Source organism: Cyanistes caeruleus, chromosome 5 (assembly GCF_971803275.1).
Source record: "Cyanistes caeruleus chromosome 5, bCyaCae1.hap1.1, whole genome shotgun sequence".
In the NCBI taxonomy this organism is placed as follows: Eukaryota; Metazoa; Chordata; class Aves; order Passeriformes; family Paridae; genus Cyanistes; species Cyanistes caeruleus.
This window is the reverse complement of record NC_141705.1, coordinates 61414341-61426131: the sequence shown is the minus strand read 5'-3', so window position 1 is coordinate 61426131 and position 11791 is coordinate 61414341. Positions and strand designations below refer to the sequence as shown.

Below are 11791 nucleotides of genomic sequence, written 5' to 3'. Positions count from 1 at the left end.
GGCAATGACTGCAAATCTGATCCCATGCAGTAGATAATAAATGTGGTGGCATTTCATTCCAGTGCTTCTCTGCAGAATGGATGTTGGACCCAAATATTGAACCACAGGACAGCAGGATGCTAAGAAATGGAAGTGAGCTGTCCCACACAATGAATTTATCATACAGCCACCTGTAACTATGCTCTGGAAACATTCGGTCCCAGACCCTGTTTCTCTCACTTGTACAACAACTGTTGAAGACAGAGAAGTCTTATTTATGTTCATAAATAGGTTTTTGGAATCTTTCTGTAATAAAACACTTTTTTGTTCCTGAAAAACACTTTTTTCACTGAGAAACAAGAAGGAAATGCCCAGCTCCAGAAACTCATTTCTCCTCCAGTAAGAAGTCAGAGTAATTTCTAAAAACCTGTTATTTATCTGCAAAATATTTTTACCATGTCTCAGTGTGACATGCTGTCCTGGGGCTACTTTATGTTGCTTGTATCCCCAATCGCCTGTTCTGTTTATGTTACATATTAAGTTCTGCACCTTTAAGACTGGCTCTGAGAGTGAAGGCAGGGAAGAAGAAGCTGCAGTTTGTGTTGAGAAAGAGCCCTCACTGCCCCACATCCTGCTCCTGGACTGCGATGTCTGCAGCAAGGACAGACAGTGGGACAGAGCTCTCTTCTGCTTTTAGTTAATTTTTGGCTAGCTGAGGCAGAGAAGTTCCCTGGACTGTTTTTTTCCTTTTTCCTTGCATCTGTTCAAACCTGCTTGGGACTTAAATCATCAGAATAAGAGCCAGCAGCCAGAACAGCACAGCCGAGGATATAAAGAAGATTGCACAGAGATCAAGTACTGTTTTCATTGTTGCCTTTCAAATGCATGAACCTTACATAGGTAAATTATGGTTCTTGGAAATCTGACAGTACTCCTAGGGAGCTGCTAAGCCTCATCTTCAAGATATTTGAGTTTATCTCAAGAAACATAAGTTTTTATGATGAGATATCTAGGCAGGACTTTAGGATTAGAGCTGACATTTACGGTGATTATTATAGACACCAAACCTTCACTTTTCTTAACAGTTAAAAATCCACAGCTTTGGATTTCAATGCAATTTGCAGATTATTCTTTTCAGCTCCTTTATAAGGATCTTCTTTTGCTGGCCAATGCCACCTCTCTGCCCTGCTGCTCCACAGCAAGCCAGATGGAGAAGAGTTTTGGAGAAGCTCTTTTCTGTCCTCACAACCTTCTTCCACAGCTTCTTGGTGCTGTCCTGAAAGGCCACTACATTTTCCCTCCTAAGGCAGCTGCCCCAGTAAAAAAACACTGTTCAGGTTGCAAAGAGGGGGAATCACAGCACAAAGCTAGACAACTCTGCTGAGCCCTGGCTGAGAGGCTACACCTATGCTACAAGGTTCAGCAACAAGGGCACAAACCTTGAGCCCTCCTCCCTTTAGGGCATGCTAAACCAGAATGTCCAGGAAGGTCAGTGTTTCAGATATCAATCAGTCAGCTGCCTTTCATGTTTGGCAGTCACTTGCCTGCCTTTTAAACTGTAGGCATATATATTTTCCCAGAGGTGTTTTTGTGTTGTTTTGTTTTGTTTTTTTCCCCCCAAGTTTGAAAGTTGCTCGGAAATGGCAGCAGGAAATCCTTACGGTCTGATCTTTGTCATGAGAACAATTTCCACTTTATTAGGTACAAATTTATTTATGTAACTACTGAAAGTAAAACAGAATGGAGGAAGGGGTGGAGCATTTGCTGCTATCACTTGTGCAAACCTTATCCTGTCAACAGCTTCTGTGTCATGTCGACTTGCTGATCAGCACTCCGAGACTTGTGAGTATTTCACAACTTTTGACATCCAATTGGTTTTCTTTTTTTCTTCATTTTATTAAAAAAAATAAGGAACTTAGAGCTTAGCTTCAAATTATTAAATGCTTTTAAAAAATGTCTAATAAGATTTCTTATAAAAAACATAGTTTAAGTATTGTATTTAACCTAGCAATTGGCACCTGTTTCTCTGTCTCTGTGTTAGAGAAATCAGCAAATAGACAAAACTGGTGCTAGCCCATGAAAAATTTGTCATTGTTTGCTAACAAATTCACTCAGCAAAAATGAGGAGAAAAAAAAGCTACTCCTCAGAGCCTGGTTAACATACCAAGGTCAGAGGCAAAAAACTGTGAGAAAAGTTATTTAATTCTTAGTGTATACAGTCAAAAGAGCATTAAATACAGGCAGAGTTCAGAAAATCTGCAGTCAGTGGAATTGTACTGAAAACAGTGACAGAGTTTCTGTAGATGATAGCAGTGTGGTAGGAGGTTTTCATCAGTAGTAAACAAGAGAGAACATATGTACTGCTGAGTCTTTTTAAAAATAACACTTTCTACCTAGTCATAGAATTCTACATTCATTTAGGTTGGAAAAGAGGGAAAAGATGCGGGAGACAGAAACTTCTTATTGTCAAAACCTGCAAAATTATATCTGTATAAGTCTAATAGGAAATTCTCCTTCCTGTGCACAAACACTATCTTGCCCTTCCTTCTGTGCAAATAAGATATTTTTAGGCAGCTTACTTTTAAGAGAGTCTTATACTGAGGAACAAATTCCTGATTATAATTGTCACAGCATGTTTGACTATACTTTCCAAGTAGTACATAGTGCAGTGCTTCCTTTGTCTCTCACGATTGTTTACTGTTTACAGTTACAAATTTATTTGGCATGTACCATTTAAATGAAAAGGTATCACTTGGTTACATATATATCTTGGAAGGAGATAATAATAGATCAACGTAGTCTAAACAAGCAATATTTATAGTTCAGTAATTTTGGGAGTCTACTGGGCTGTTCTAAGCTTAGAGTATGACTCTGCAGCTGTGCTCTGCTCTGCACCTACACCAGAGGGCAGCAGTGGGCAACCCCTGGTACCAGTGCTCCGGGAATTGGGAAATCCGGGGATGTGAGAGACACAGACTGCATGAACTACATCCTGTGCCAGAGCTCTGGGACACAAGGATATCCAGGGGTGTGAGAGAGACAAACTGCTGGAATTGCACCCTGCGACAGGCCCTGCAAGGCACAGGGTCCTGGTCCTCTCTCTGCCTGGCCGAGCACAGTGACTTAAGGGATGAAGGAATGTTGATAGGCTCCTGCACATCTTACCTGTGACTGTCCCAGCACCTCAGGTGACTTAGCATATGAATGAGAGGCTCTGCAATTGGAATGGAACAATAACGAGGAGGATGGTCCATCTGGCTTTGGAGGTGTCACTAAAGTTAATTCAGCATGTGCCCTGTGTCAAAATTGCTTCCATAAAGAAAAAAAGACAGGTTATTGTCATAGTAGATCCTTTCTGAAGGCAACAGAAAGCCCCATATGCAGACCAGAAAGTCTTCTTCAGGAAGTCTGCATCCTTCCTGGGGCCTGGGTTAAAGATGTGAAGTCAAAGTGTCCTGTGGCACAACCCTCTGGTTATTATCTATTTTCTGTTTTTTTAGGTAGACAGTGATGAAGTTGCAACAAGAAGTTCAGGTGCAATTAAAAGACTCCAGGGCCTTGGGATGACTGTTAAGGGATCAGGAGCACAACTGTTGCTCTCCTCTATCCATCCAGTTGCAGGGAAGGAATGGTACAATCCAGCACACCAATGCCTGTCTCCAATCCAGGTGTCAACCACAGAATTTAGGGATTTTGATCATGATTTGGTCTACTCAACACCAGACATGCTGTCAATGGATGGCGTACACCTGTCCCAAAGGAGGAAAAGGATCTTTGCACAGAAGTTAGCAGGGCTTATCAAAACAACTTGAAACTAAAATAGGGAAAGGGGTAAAACCAGGTTCACTAGAGGCAAACTTGAAGGTAGCCCACCAGTTTTTGAGTGACTATGTGCTAGCAAGCTCCTTCTGTCTGCCACTGGAGATAGGGGATAGAGATCGATATGGCAACAAAGACACAAGGGTCAGTGATGTTTCAGAAACCATGGAAGCACCTGAAAATGGTTATGGAGGAATTAGAGCTTCTCTCCCCAAGGAGGTGGTGGAATCAACAGCTCAGCTGAAGTGCCTCTACACCAACACACACAACAGGAGCAAACAGGAAAACAATTAGGAGGGCCAAAGCCCAACTGCAGCTTTATTTGGCTACTGCCTTAAAAGACATAAAATATATTTCTGTGAATACATCAGCAACAGGACCAGGCCTGTCAACCTGACTGCTGCTGGGGAAGGTTACAGGGCAGATCATCTTGAGCGCTATCCAGTAGCAAGTACAGGAAAACCAGAAGATCAGGCCCTGTCAGCAAGGGCATAAGGCAAGTCCTGCTTGTCTCACCTAATTCTCCTCACAAAGGAGATGGCTGGACTCAAAGATCTTAAGGGCTTTTCCAACCTAAACAATTTTATGATGTCATTGTGACTGCATGATGTCTCGCTGTCATTATGAATGTTTGAATTCTCTGGGAAAAACACAATTATGGTCAGATCCATTTAAGGCTGCCTAAGAGTTCACTGAAAATAGAGAGGGGTCACAGGGGACAGAGGTACAGGCTGATGTGGAGTAGTTGGGAAGTATGGATAATACAATGCTAGATTGTTTCTTATGAGTGAAAAGTTCATCCTCAGCTTGCATGTCTTTCATGCCATGGACCACTGTCCATTGATACATTTGACACAAACCTGCCAGTGTCAGGTTCAGGGTTCTGTTAGAGCAATGTTTCTTTCCCTTTTCTGTTCTCAGAGAGTTCAACTTGTGCAACCAGCACAGCAGTGAGAAAGACAGTCTGGAACAGCTGACTGTAAGACATTCCATTCTATCCAAACAGTGTGGCTTGTGACCCAGAGTGGGTATCTGCTCTGCAGGCCAGCACAGTGCTGCATACTCAGGATTTGGAAAAAACTTGTTAGTCTGCACAAATGTGCAGATTTTATTCCTCTTGCTTTTTTACATTACTCAGTCGTGTTGCTATACTCTCTACTTCAACACTGTGCCATCACTAGGAGCTAAAACCCAGGAGAGTGAATACTCATGCCTTCCTTGTTTTTTGAGGCTTTTCTGTGCACTTAAACACTCATAATGAAAGACAGTGACATTAAAGGTTATTTTAACTACAGGGCTGTAATTCACTGCCAATTCTCTACACCAAATTATAGTGCCAGGCAAAACAAGAACATCCCAAATGTGTCCATTTACTCTCTCTGCATGCTAAAAGTTTTCTAATTTTCAAAAGTATTTTAAAAGTAATTGCTTAGGAATCCCTACTCTCAGTTACTTATTATCAGGTACTGATTTCTCAGAGAAATGTGTATGAAGCAAAATCTCAGTTTCTATAAGCAGTTCCCATTAACTTCTCATATAGACAATGACATTTTCTCATTCAGCTGAGGTGCCCGATTCCCATTTTACAGGTTTTGATAGGACAGAACTTCGTTCCAAGAATGAATGCTGACATATTAACAAACAAGGTGATAGAGTTTGTCTCTGCAAAGAGCAAGCTCTACTGGAAAGCACTGTTAATAGTTCCTCATGGGAATGTATGCTCAGAGCTCCTTTTTGAGCCGATGTTTCAGATGATGGGACAGAACCATGTTAGAGGCCCTTGATACCTACACAGGCAGATTATTCTTTTATAGAGGAATGGACTTCTGGTTTCATATCATTGATCCCATATCAATTTACCTTCTCACTGCCTCTGTGGCAAACAGAGAATGTTCCTGCACACCAAAGATTCCTCTGCTCTTGCTGGTTCAGTGCTATTCCCAAGATAAGTCCTGTGATCCCGTGTTCAAAATGAACCTGAAGGCAGGACCAGAAGAGAAAGACATTTCCTCCAAGTGGTCTGTACTGTATCAGTGTAAACAGAGGTCCCAGTTGGCTAGAGCTGAGTGTCACCTTTGAGATAATGTTCTGCATAATTCTCTGAGAATTGTGGTCTAGGATTTCCTCCGTGTCCTATAACTGACCTGGGGCCTGTTCTCCACCATCCATCAGGATTTATGGGTGGCTAGGGCTATATTTTTATATCATGATGAGAACACATTTAGGCACCTTGGCAGTTAATAAAAGCTTTCTGTCTTCCATTCATAAATTAATGTATGTCGTGGTTTTAAAGCAGTAATTAAAAAAAAAATACTAGAAAAATTACTTATTTTTTGCTGTGAGATATGGATTAGAACAAGAGCAAAACAGGCTGAAAACTTAAAAGGAATAAAGAAAGTTTATTAACAAAACTACAAGAATAAGAAAACCAGAATAAAACTTCCAGAAAACTCCTTTTTCCCCACTACCCAACCATTTCCTTGTTCACATGACAACATAGAGACAAAAAACTTTGGAACTTGGTGTTTAAAACAGTCCTAATTCCTGCCAGAGTTTTTTCATCAGCCTTTGTAGAGAAACAGAAGTCTTCTTCTGCTAATCTGTGAGGTTTCTCACAGGAAAACTATTTCTGTTATAGTTTTCTATTTCTCTGATGCCAGCTGCCCGGAAATCTGTCATCAGTTCACTCCTCCCATTTCACATCACTTTGAGGTGTGTTATAGGCCATGAGTCTAGGGATGTCATTTTAAGGATGAGTTATTCAAAGGCAAAAGTTCTTTTCATCTGTCTCTGTGAGCCTTCCTGGAAACAGAAGTTTTCTCTTTGCCTCAAGTGGCCCCAAATCTTCAACTATTACTTCTCTCTGTCTGTTCCAGCACTTCACTGTATCATAATTACTCCACCTTTTGCTCAAAATCCAAACTTTGAACACTCTATTCCTCCCAATATACTCTGTCATGAATTAAAGGATTTTTTTCAGGACACTATTGTCCATCTCTATAGCTTTAACAGAAAAATATTTCAGCTTATAAAGCACCTCCTTATTCTCTACCTTTTCTGAAGCTTAATTCCTTTCTTCACTGTCTCTAATAGTTTATCAAGTCTCTTTACATGCTGATTACTCTCTTTTTCTTTCTCTGGAAAAAAGGATTAATCTGCAAGTCTCATCTGGGTAATAAAAGGGTTAAAATCTTGCCCAGGCTTTGTAGATGGTTCTCTGATCTCTGCCGGAGCAGCGGCTGGAGTTGTCTGCGATGGAAGATTCTTCATTGCTGCTCTGGAGAGTGTGGTCACTGTCTCAGCCAGTCGCTGGTCAAGAGCTTTTTTCTTTCTTTACTCATCAGTCTCTGGTGAATTCCGTCACAGCAAAAACTGCAGCCAAGTCAGGGAGCGGCCTGGCCCGGCCTGGGCCCGGGAGAAGCCCCGCAGGCCCCATCTCCCGGCCGGGAGCCGCCGCAGGCCCAGCCCAGATCCTGCCTGGGCCGCATGGGCCGGGCAGGGGAACGGGAGGCCAGCTGGAGCTCTGTTACCTTTCACAGCCAGGAAACAAAGAGACAAAGAAATTCCCAGCCTTAGGTCTTAAGGTGGTGTTCACAGGTTGATCTCACTTTTCAGTGGTTAAAATTGCTGTCAATTCTCAGAAATAGCCAGCTGTTGGCCGGGAGACCAACTCCCATCATCCTCCAGCTGTTTTAACTTCCTTAGGTGTTTCTCTTTGTTTTCTTAAATGCCGATCTATCACAATGTAGTACTGTAAAATAATGAATCTGATTCCTATTTATTTATTTGTTCATTATTTCCCTTAGAAATTAGTGAGGAATAGCAGAAATATTTTGAAGACTTCGGGAGATATACTATATAATTAATTGTTGACCCTGCTGATAGGTTGTTATAAGCAGGTAATGAAATACTCGTGTCATTACAAATTATCATACAGTATTTCTTGCTGTAACAGATGAGGTATGTCCTTCGTGGCAGCGTAGGGTGATCATTCAGACATTGTTGATACAGCTGCCATACAGTACAACTGAACAGTTTAATAGATTACCAATTAACTCTAATGTCAATGCTTAAATATTCTTTACCAAAAAATGGTGGATGGGGTTTTTTTTCACCCTTGAGGAATTGTTTTTAAAATAATAATACATGTAGACTAAAAAGGTTGTACTCTGCAGTAGTTAAAAAACTCTTATACCAAAGTTGTTAATCTGGCCCATTCATGACTGAAATTTATCAAATATATTAGGATGTGTTTTTGTAAGTAAAAATAAAAAAGAAGAAAATTTACTGGTTGCAATTTATTTTTGAGTAGATGGACCATCATATTCTAAACTGCTAGTCAGATATGATTCCCACTGCACCTTTCCCTGGCTGCAGTCTCTGACAGAAGGCTATAAATGTCAAGTGTTGGTAATTTTCTTCCCTAGAGTTTAAGTCGTAAATAAGGATAGTGTGGGAAACCTTATTGTCTCTGCTGGAGAAAGGACCTGATCTCATTGGCCATGTCATGTCACTGTCTGCCACAGACTGTGTTTATGAAGATGCAAATTGGACAATGCAGTTGTTGAGATAAATATCTTGTGAACAGTATACACAGTAGAAGACCCATTTTTTGTAAAATAATAACAACAGTGACAAGGCTTACTTCACATACCTTAAAACTCATTTTAACTATTAATATGTTGTTAACATACTATTAACATTGATTCTTTTTGATTGATAAACAATATGATAGAAAGTTGGGCATAAGCTCTGAGGCATCTTTTGATGCTGCATTGGCTAATTTAGAATTCTTAATTATCACTTCTGTAATAATCACTTAATGAATCACTTCTACCAGTGGGGCCTACATATATTCTGTTGACAAAACTGCTGTCTGTCTGCTTGTAAGGAGAAGTGGGACCCTTACCTGCCCTTCCAGAACCAAGGAGAGGTTTTGCAGAGACTCTATGGAAATCTATATATCCGATTTCTGAAAGCTGCAGCTGGTTACTGCCACCAACCTACTTCTAAGAGGAAAAGCTATTGACATGAGCACACTTACTCTGAAATAACAAATTGTATCTGTTAGTATAAGCCATACAGTCAAGTTGCCCCTAACTGAATGTCAAATTAACCTCAGGCTGAATGCCATGAAAATAATAGAGACAGAAGAGGCATACCTGTTAGAATCAAGGATGTGTAGTGTGCTTTTAAGAACACAGGAGTGTGAGACACAGTGGCTCTCAAAGGCTCAAGTTCTGTAACCTTTGGCAGGAAAACAATAAATACAGTTTGTTTCTCTGGCAGTGTACTTTGGCAATTGCGTAGCTCATAGAGCTTTTCTTTATGCTGCTTCTTGGAAGGGTAGATAGGTCAATTATTTCACATTCCTGAGGTTTGATTAATGCTGATACTATAATTGGTTGTACTCAGGGCTGGCATGTGCAGTGGAGAGGCTGGGCAGCACAGTGGGTGAGAGGAGGGTGGCATTGGGAGCCCATCTGGGGTTGCACTGGTGCCTGTTCTCAGCCTAGGGATTCCAAAGGTAAACCTGTCCTCCAGCAACCAACACTGGATGCTGGTGATGGCCAAAGTCATCAGACTGGGGTTCACATATGCTACCTCACTGCTTACAGCTTGCTTTCAATCATTTTATTTAATTTTCAATAATTTTTATTGAGTAAAAAAAGGTCTACAGCCTTACACTATCTCATAGTAATTATTTACATGGGCACAAGAAATGTGATTTTACAGTGGCTAGTATATATATATATATGTATATGTTATATATATGTATATATAATATATGTGTGTATATAATATATAATATATAATATATGTATATATTATATGATATATGATATATGATATATGATATATGATATATGATATATGATATATAATATATAATATATAATATATAATATATAATATATAATATATAATATATAATATATAATATATAATATATAATATATAATATATATGTGTGTACATATATGTGTGTATATATATATATGTATCTGTATGTGTATATGTGTATATATATTTATATGCCACTTGCCAGTATCTTATCCATTTTCTTCTTGATCATGGATTAGTTATCTTTTCTCTAAAAAGATAGGAAAGGATAAGAAAAGAAGAATTTCTCTCTACAAATGCAGAAATATCAGTAGAACTTAAATATTTTGGGCCCAGTATGTGATGCCTATGTATGAATTTTTATTTTTGTTGTGATTGTTCAGCATTCTCTAGGATTGTCTGTGTTCACTTTAGCCACCAATGTGTTCTGGTGCAGCTGTGAGGACTCGCAGGCATTTTGAACTAAGCTCTTCAAGGGCACTTTTTCCTTTAAGGTGTAATATCTGCCCTGGAGAAACCTGAGCTAGCATCTGAGCTAGCTGACTATAGAAACTAGAAATATTTGCTTGGGAAGCATGAAGCCTTCCCTTGGGGCAGATATGCACAGCCACTAAAAGGAAGAATTTCCTTTGTGAAAAATCTGCTTGTGAAAAATCTGTGTTAAGGAGCTTGCCCAAATCACAGGAAGATGGTGAGATGAAGGCAAGAAGAATCAGAGCTACATCCATCTGCCTTTGTCATTGGACCCAGGTTTTCTTTCTGTGATCTTGTATCTCCTTTTCTACACATCTTTTTTTTTTTCAGACAAAGCTTTATATACAGGGGTTTGATTTGCCTTGGTTTTTTCCCAGGAGCTTGGTCCACTCAGTGAAAATGATGATTTGGTTCACAAATGCCTTATGAGAAAAAGGAAATCATTGCATCATACTCTGATTAAAGATTTAATACCTTTTTATAATTATGAATTCATGAGAAGGCAGTGAGCATGGGATTGAGTTTGAAGTTCTTGAGTAGAATATGCTTTAATTATCATAAATCCTTCTGCTACCCTCATTCTCCTTCCTTTCACCTCCATTTCTTAATTCTTTGCTGTGTTCTCCATCCAGTCATACACGTCAAATTCCACTGCTGTGCACCAGCAGCATCACTGATTTCTGTTCCTAAGCCTTCACAATGCTGTTCCCATAGAAAGCCTGTTTTATATATATGTACACACACGAAAAGTTCTGCTTGCTTTGGTAGCTCTGAGATGGAATATGTCGGCAAACAGACTGGTGGAGACCACCTACACAATGCCAAAAAAGTATCTTCTGCAATTATGTAAATAAAATAAACCAGTCAGGACTTGGCCAAGTTTATGCAGGTTTTCTAGTCTGCCAAAGTTGAAAACACTATCAAAAAGCACAGCTTTAATTAAATACTTATGAACATTTTCTTTATATGAAAGAATGCATATTTTCTGCTAATTTGTTTTTGGAAATGAGTAAAACTCTTAAGGGGGCTTAAAAGAAAATCATTAGCCTGAGTAAATAATTCAGTGTAGGAAATTCCAGCTCCAACAAGTTAATTTGATCAAGGTAACTAAAGGTAACTAAAGGTAACTAAACTTAGTCTTACTGTTTGAGACCCAGATGCTGAAAGGCTACACAACTGGCAATAGTGCCTTTGCACATTACAGGAACAAGACTATGTTGTCAGCCCATATCTCTCAAATTCTTTGTGTTTAATTTTCTAAGAAGACAATGCTTATGCAATCTGTGTTTGTTTTCATATTTCCATCCTCCACCACATTTCTTTTATTTCAAGGGGCCTAATTTCATTGTATAGTTCACTTTTGGAAGAGGCACATACAGGACCCTTCTTCAAGCCTCCCACCTAAAGCTGGGCTAACTTTGACATCACAGCAGGCTGCTCCAAGTTTGGTTGATTTTTCAATACCTCTGAGGATGGAGCTTCCACAACTTCTGTAGGCAGCTTTCATCACAAATGAATTTTCTTGCAGATTATGTTGGGACTGCTTTTATAAAAAATACTAATATTAATGTCAAAAGAAATGGTTCTGTGAACATGCTTTCATCTTTTGCTGTATTTCTTCGAGGTCTTGCTATGAGTACAAAACCAGTTGATTAAACAAAATTTGCTTGTTTCT

The 11791-nt window shown here is 39.5% G+C and overlaps 1 protein-coding gene across 8 annotated transcripts in view; it reads left to right on the top strand.

Moving 5' to 3' along the window:
* Window positions 1-583: 583 nt before the first annotated feature.
* The window catches only part of IL15 (interleukin 15), a 33410-nt gene continuing 22202 nt past the window's right edge, over window positions 584-11791 (top strand). For 2 of the 8 annotated variants that reach the window (XM_023926382.2, XM_023926381.2), the window contains exon 1: window positions 584-1821. The gene's annotated coding sequence lies outside the window, so the exon portion shown is untranslated. Of the gene's footprint in view, window positions 1822-7266; window positions 7383-7466; window positions 7698-9224; window positions 9326-11791 lie in introns of those variants that run through there. The other 6 variants (XM_023926384.2, XM_086889787.1, XM_086889788.1 and 3 more) reach the window with 5 other exon arrangements.